General features: G+C 37.8%; 2 long non-coding RNA genes across 2 annotated transcripts; both read right to left on the bottom strand.

The window, feature by feature from the left end:
• Positions 1 to 1,699: 1,699 nt before the first annotated feature.
• LOC137741124 (uncharacterized) lies at positions 1,700 to 3,399 on the bottom strand. Its single transcript, XR_011069219.1, has 2 exons — positions 2,631 to 3,399; positions 1,700 to 2,305 (listed from the first exon to the last, which is right to left on the bottom strand). It is a non-coding gene; the product is annotated as an uncharacterized lncRNA (long non-coding RNA).
• A 2,792-nt stretch (positions 3,400 to 6,191) lies between these two features.
• On the bottom strand, positions 6,192 to 7,704 carry LOC137740833 (uncharacterized). Its single transcript, XR_011069180.1, has 3 exons — positions 7,646 to 7,704; positions 7,253 to 7,515; positions 6,192 to 6,384 (listed from the first exon to the last, which is right to left on the bottom strand). It is a non-coding gene; the product is annotated as an uncharacterized lncRNA (long non-coding RNA).
• Positions 7,705 to 8,317: the final 613 nt, after the last annotated feature.

Genomic DNA, 8,317 nt, shown 5'->3' with positions numbered 1-8,317 from the left:
CAATTTTAGTTTTTTAACAATTTCACAACTTTGGGCGGCAAATTTTGATGTCACAAGTTTTTCACAATTTCACAAGTTTGGGCGGCAAGTTTTTCACAATTTTAGTTTTTAAGAAATTAGATAAATTACACTTTATCACCTCAGGTTTGAGATCTATTGTAACCTCATACAACTTCGTTAAAATATTTCATTTTCATACCTCAAGTACTATTTTATTTCAATATAATACATCTGTTAAATTTTTCATCCATTGATCCGTTAAGAGCTGACGTGAATACCACATTTGTGCCACATGGTTGCCAAATTTATGCCACGTGGCAAAAAAATAATTTTTAAATTTAATTAAAAAAAAAAACACCCATTTTCTTCCATTGCTTCTACCACGGGAATTCCACAATTCCCACACCACCAACCCCCACCAACAACACCACCCCCACCCCCACCCCCCCCCCCCCCCCCCCCCCCCCCCGCCGCGCCCTTTCCTTCTTCAAACTATCCTCCGTCCACCCCACCAAATATCCCTGAAACTCCCATCTTCCTCTCAATCCAGTTCAACGAACTGGCAAGACTGTAAAGAGAAATACAACCCTGCAAACTCACGAAATTGCAGAGAGCAACCCTACCCGACCCAGACTCTCCCACTCCGCCAGCAGACACCCCTTCCCAAAACCATAACCAAGCTTTATAATTTGAGTTGGGGCTCCCTGAATTTGTGCAATGCCAGCCCACATCTTCTTCTCCATTTTCCTTCTCCAGTAACTCCACAATGCCTGCAAGCTTCCCGACGCTGATTTAAAAAACCTCCGCACCAGAATAAAACCCAGATCTCAAAACGAATAAAATGACCGAATAATTGCGGACGAGGAAGGGAAGACCCTCAACCAATTCGAGCTTTGCACATGATCTTGGGTCTTCGAGCGGCTTGTCCGAACAAACAATTTGAGCTCAACGACAGTAGGAATGCCGGACGGCGACCAGACGAGGCTTTTTAATCTCTCTCGCTCCATCCCTGCTCCATCTGATTAGACGACGAAGCCGACACCAGTTCATCGTGCTCTTCGATTCTCAAAATCCACGGCTCAATTCCAATTTTGGCCTCACCGTCGTGCACTGCGTTTCGTCGATCCCCCATACCCATACGTTGGAGTGGAACGAGCCGGTGTCGTGCTCAAAGGTCGGCGATGGCCACAAACCACCGTGGACGAAGACTCCAAGCCCTCAATTCCTGTCTGTTGATACTTCTTCCCCACTAGATTTAGGGCTAATTTGGTATTGATGTTATTTGGAAAAAAAAATGTGAGAATAAGTGTTTTTGGAAAGAAAAAAAAAAAAACAGTATGATAGTGTTTGGTAAACTTTTATGTAAAACGACTGTGACTGTTTGGTAAACTCTCATGTTATCCTTCAACTTAATAATTTAAGTATTTTTTATCATGATCATCACTACTATCGCTCTCTTTACAAAAATACGTACAGAATAAAAGCACACAAAAACAAAGTCTCCAGAGGCTGTCAAATGATGTTTCTTTTGGGTACAGTGGACAGAAACAACACCAACAACACAACACAACTCGAACAGAAACAAGACGAGGTCTGGCTAAACCAACCCTGTCATCGCCAAGCAACTCCTGATACACAGTTGCACTAGAAAGCATTTATCATATTGCTACATGAGTACCAGGACAAAGCATTTATCATATATTCAAAGCCCAATAACATCTCTCTTCATTAGATGAAATAATACATCATGTTATTTGTTCTAACCTCAAATTAAACCCTAAAACAAAACAGTAAAGCCAAAATTTGATGTTGCAAATCAAAGGTAAAGTTCAACCTAAACTTCGAACGGATCACCTTCATATCACAAACAAATCTTGACCATATCAGCGTTAGCGCCGTGCAAAGCCACGACTGCGTCTCCAAGCTTGCAGAGTCCCTTTGCCTTTGCAAATTCAACTGCAAACTGTATGCTCTCTTCTGTGGACTCGGCATGAGAAGCTCTAACGGGAGCTGAGGGGAGAAGCGGCAGAACGCCACAGTAAACAAGGTCATGCCTTGCCGGAGCTGCATTGCTGCATGAGGTCTCAAAATAAGCTGTTGTTATCTCAGGAACCACCACGGACAAAATTGGCATGCTTGGCCAGTACTAGCCACAAGCTTCGCTGTGCTTCCTCCTTTCTTCAGCACTAAAATCATCGCTGCCTTGATGCAATTAGCCACAAGCTTCGCTGTGCGAGAAGTTGAAGCGAGCCACATTCATCCCAGCGAATGTTATAAAGCAGAACCCTGATGAAACAGTCCAGACCTACATAAGAAAAAGAGTAAGCATTCTAGATATGATTCCACAATTGCATTTTGTATAAAATATTAATAATTTGCACATTGGCAAGTTGAATGTAATTATAAAAGCGCAAATAGAAATGGGTGTCGTCATGCAACAATACATCACAAACCCACCAAACTATCATGCATTATTAAACTCACTAGACAATTCTACAGTACATAAATCACCAATGATCATCTGATCTAGTGGCACCCAATCTCCACTTTCTTGGACAAGCAAAGTTGCATGGAACTACACAAGCAAAGTCCTCTAAGTAAAAAGCTTCCCATTCTAAAAACTATTATACCTTGACTTAGCTATCATCTGCTCCAGTGGCTAACAGTTGCGCATCTGGTGAATAAGCAAGACAATTCACATCGAAGTAATGCCCCTGCTGCTTCAATATATAACTCTCTGACTTCCACTCCCACACAAGCAACTGTCCAAGTTTCGCACACCCAAACGTCAGCCAATTTCCAAGTTCATTAAAAACTGCAGTTGTAATTTTCTCTCTTGATATCGACGACAAGTGCAAGCACACAAAATCAGGCATCTGATACAACCCAAAAATGTTATAGCATACAAGTATACAACTAATGTGTGCATTTTCTATGTGCCTAAATATATGTTCTTTGTCATCTGTGAAGCTCGAAAACTTTGTTGCATACAATTGGCTTTCCGTGGAGTATAGCAGGACTTGTAGTATCTAAAACTAGACATTTGGTACTATCCAGAAAAACTGTACAGAAAATTTATGTGATTCCGCAACACAAAAGAGCAACTTGGCATATTATCTCAAACCCTTAAATCATTAAGTTGTCCAAACAATTGTACAAAATATATGCCTCTGGTAAAAATTTAGGTGGCATTTTCTCAATTTCTACAAAACAAGATTCATAAAATTGACTCAAAGGTTGAAGACAACTTTACAAAGTTTTGGTAAAACCTCCTGCAGCATTAATCTAATAATGCATCAAGATAAATGCCTAAAGGAGCAATAAAATTCTCTAATATAACTTTTGACTTAGAAATCCACCAAAGATCTTTGTCAGACCCTACTAAATAGTGTGCTTAGTTCTTGTATGATTCCAGGGAAGTAAGTGTAACATTGTATATGTGGATGTTGACACTGCCAAAGGCCCTGTTAAATTATAGGGCAGGAACATAGAGGAAAGCAGAGCGTGGCACCAACCTAAGCAACCATTGGGAGACACCACTACCACTAATGTACACAAGAGTGCAGTTTTTCAAAATACATCTTACTCTCTTCATCCCAAGAAGAATAGGAGGGAAAAAAGGCATCCCAAGTAGACAATAATAATGCATTCACACTAGACTATTCAATCTGCATTTCATTCATAAACCCGGACTGCACTTGTTTGAACTGTAAACGCCAAGAAACCACTGACATGGTTAAATATTTTGAGAAAATTACGGGTCACTTTCAACCGAAGCACCTATACACAAATAGAGACTATTTAATAAAACTCTACCAAAACGATTGAATTTAGGAAAACAGACAGCAAATTCGGATTCGGCACGTTGAAAAACCTAAGGTGGGACCTCAAGTTCCCCCACGCTCTGCCAAGGGGGGGCGGCCCCAGTGATCACGAGCCACCACACTCACCTAGATGGGTCACTGAAAAAGTCACCGGGGCCGCCTTGTAAGAGTCAAATTTAAGTGAATAAGAATATTATTAAATCGTAGTATTAAGTGGCAAGAAGAAAATCAATTAAAATAGAGATATTATTCGTACTTCTAAAATAGAGATATTATTCGTACTTCATTCGCACTCCTTCATAAAACCAAGGAAGAAAATAGGGGTTTTTGAACTTTAATCATTGAAGAAGATTAAAATTCAATAAAAACTTGGTGTTAAATTGGATATTGATTTTAGTCCTCTAATGTGTACTTAATCCAAATTCATATTATATTTTTGTTTTAATATTTAATTATAATGATTATACACATTTAATTCATTAATTTTATTTTACTTCCTCTAATTAGTGTACCTAAACGTCTGTAAAACAATATATTTTACTAAATTAGTGTACCGAAATGTTCGTACCTAAATATATTGTAGTATTGAATTAGTGGCACATAAGAAAATATACAAAAACATAAGCGTACCGAAAAATTCTGTACCTAAATATATGATACCAAACTAGTATACCGAAATGTTGATACCTAAATATATTATACTACCAATATGTCCGTACCTAAACATATTATACTAACCTAGTGTACCGGAATGTTCATACCAAAATATATTGTAATGAATTAGTAGCACATAAGAAAATATGCAAAAACATAAGTGTACCGAAAAATCTCTACGAAAATATTTTCTAATATAAGTTACTTACCATAATGAGAATTAAAATTTATAATATTTTCATAAAATTAATTTGAACACCATAAAATTATAAATAAAAAGGTGAGCCATTGAATACATATGCTGGCATTAAATAGAGTCTAGGGATTAAAATCAAATTTTAATCTTGTATAAGACATTTTTCTAAATTTCATCTTATTTATGGATTAAAATCTAGTTTTTCAAAGAAAATATACTTGGGTAAGTGCAAGATAACATACATAGAATGCTAATATTTTTATACAAAAAAAAATATTAAGGTGGAAAAATTAAACTAATCAAAATTTCGAATGCCATGATGGATACTATTAATCAACTGAGTAACAAATGAGCAAGGAGGAGGATTCTCTCCCCTTCCCTTCCCTCCTATTTGAACGGTTACGGTTTAGCCACGTCGACATCTTATATTGATTGTTTTTTTTTATAGAGACAATAAGACAAAAAACAATATGTGAGAGGAAAAGAGGGAAGGGGATGAGAATAGAAGGGGGGAGGGCTGTCCCTAAAATTGGCGCTAGCTTCTTATGGTTAATATGTGTAACTTCTTAGGATGGACAACACGTCTTAAGGGTTGCATGGTTTTTCAAAAGGTTTTCACAAAACTTAATGAGTCTTGCATGTTCACATTCGATCTGGACGCCACGGACGGGTTGCATGTTAAATATACGTTCTACGTTGGAGGTTCCAAGTAGGGCATACTTTAGGAAAACCTAACCTTCAAAATATACATGTGTAATTTATAAGGAATTAGAAGAACTACGTAGGACTGTTAGGGTGACGACTGAACCCTAGGTTTTACAAATTGACTTTCTTCAAATTTTTCTCTAGTTAATTTCTTTAATTGTTTCTAATTAAATTCGTTTTTAATATTTTAGGTCATAAAATCAACATCTTCCAAACTTTGTTTTCAAATAATTAATTAAGATTTTGTTTTTACATAAATTATTCATTCAATCCTTGCGGAAAACGACCTTACTTGAGTTGCTATACTACGACAACCTTGTACTCTTGCAAGTATTTTTAAGTGTTTTTATCCCTACTTTTGCAGGTGGTAAAATCCCTATCAAGAAATTGGCACCATTGCCGAGGATTGTTTTAAATAATTTGTGTTTATCATATTGTTAGTTAATTATTTTTGTATATAACTTTTTTATTTACTTGATTTTATTTTTTTTATTTTTATTTTTTGTGGGTTACAATTTGTGCAACAATGGACTATGTTCCTCTTCTTGGATTCAATATACAACCAAGAGGACCGCCTTTATGGGTCACATTTGCATTTTGGGGTTTCTATGGATTTAACCCTACAATTTGTGCTCCTTGCTATTTGAAGCCCATGATATTTTGCAGTGTCCTGAGAGAATATTTTCATGAGTTTGTCCAGATGCATATCGATATGACAACCGACTCAAAAAGGCATTGGAACAATCCCTATTCAAAGTCTTGAGCAGTATTTTGAGAAGTTTAATGTGCCACAAAAGCTTTCGGTGGAAGACAAACTCTCTAAATTGTTGGAATCCACTGAGTTGTACATTGAAAGAACTAATCAAGAATTTCATATTCAAACATTAATAAACTGTGGGAAAAGCTATGATGATCAAGAGGAAATTGGTGCAGAAACGGAAGAGCAATCTGCCAGCCAGTCATGCCCCAAGGGAGGAAACACCACCAGAACCCTTCCCAACAGGGCTGCACGAATGCACAAGAATTGATATGTTAGAAGCTGTTGATTCAAAATCAGTATATCAGACATCACATGATCAGCTTTTGACTACTCTGACCATTTTGGATTCGGAGCAACCGGCTACTGATTAGAAAATTTTGGTTGCTCAATTGGACACGCAAACATTACAATTCATCAAATTTAAAGAAAATTAGGATCAATTCCATGACAGCCAAATTTCTCGTAGAGGAATTCTGCCAGTGCAGAGGTTGTGGGTGTTAAATACAAGGTTCAAAGCAGCTCGACGTAAACATAAACCTCACTGGAAACAGTCGTATTTGATCACAAAGATTCATTCACATAGAAGGGCAATTATGAAGAATTCAACCACTAATAAACAACAACTCATTCCATACCTACTGTTGTCGTATGATGCTATCAAGAAGTGGTTAACTCTAAGGGAACAAGTGACGTGATCTTCAATTCTTTCCTCTACGTCTAGCTATAAACGTTAACTAAAACGTTAATTGGGAGGCAACCTAATTTTTCTAACTCTTTTCTTTTTATTTCGTTCATTTTATTCTCCTGTTTTTATTCCTAATTACAAAAATCAGAAAATCGAAAGAAAAAACAAATTGAAAATTTTAATTCTTGTTATTTTTCTTTACTTATCTAATTAGGTTTTTGATTTGTGATTGCAGGCTGCATTCGGAACTGATTCGGTCTAATCTCAACTACTCGTGGATTCATACATTCATCTCAGTATGCATTAAACCATCCATTCATCACAACAAAATTCATTATCACAATTAAGAATATTCATGGGGGTCAAATTCAACACAAATGCAAGCACAGGATACAGAAGGAGCATAGATGAGGTATAGGGATACTCACAGTGGGGATGCTGAGAAGACCTCTATGCTAATGGATCCCTTTCACTCTTTCACTCTCTCACACTTCATTCAAAATATAATTACATTGAAGTTTGGGGGCGGGATCCAAGCAACACAAATGGGAGCATATTCATTGAGCCAATACGCAGATTGACCTCATGCACGGATTTTTGGGCCTATGCGTTCATCAATGGAGACAGGCAGTATACATAACACATTCATGAGCTTGCAGATAGTAGACCAAAACATTGATGCATGAACGCACTGAAATCAGAAAGCACTACTTTACACAGATTTATGCGACATAACCTAATTCATATTTTAGGCATGCACAAGCAGCACATTTACAGATCTGGCAAGTTCAGGCTCAAATAATTGCAGTGATGAATTTTACCTTCGAGGGCGTGAGGATCTATGAATTTTGGGCCTCTGCATCACTTATGGGTTGAACCTGCAAGCACATCATACACAGTATCAGATCAGAGAATTTCGTCACATCAATGGGCCCATACATCAAGTTTAGAATGGAGTTCATGCAACTTCTGGTCATGAAATCCGTAAGAACAAGGGAGGTATTTACCTTGTTGTGCATTGGGACTTTGATTCGATGGATTGGAGCTTCGATTTGCAGAGACATGGAGATTTGGGAAAAAATGACAGAAATCCAGCTATGGAGGCACGGCTGGGTATTTGTTTTTGAGTTTGACAAATCCAGGACCATTGGAAGATTTTGGAATGGCTAGAGAGCAGCGGTTTTGTGTTAGGGTTTGAGAGGAAGAGAGAGGAAGAGAGTTCTCATGGCTCTGGGCTCGAGGCTACAGAGAAGAGCGGAGAAGAGCTCAACGGCTAGGGTGTGAAAAATGAGGAAATGAGCAATGGAATGCTGCAAAAGCTTCAATAGGGTTTCTATCACGTGTGGCTTCATCAGTGTTGTCCCTGCGTGTTCCGTGTGTGCCAGCAAGCTGGTAGGTTGCGGGTTCGACTCTCCAAACCACTGAGATGGTCATTTCTTTTTCATTATTTTTCTAGCGCATATTCTCTCTGCACCAGGTCCTGTCTTCGAACC

This window comes from Pyrus communis, chromosome 7 (genome assembly GCF_963583255.1).
Source record: "Pyrus communis chromosome 7, drPyrComm1.1, whole genome shotgun sequence".
Taxonomy (NCBI): domain Eukaryota; kingdom Viridiplantae; phylum Streptophyta; class Magnoliopsida; order Rosales; family Rosaceae; genus Pyrus; species Pyrus communis.
This window is presented reverse-complemented; position numbering and strand designations above follow the sequence as displayed.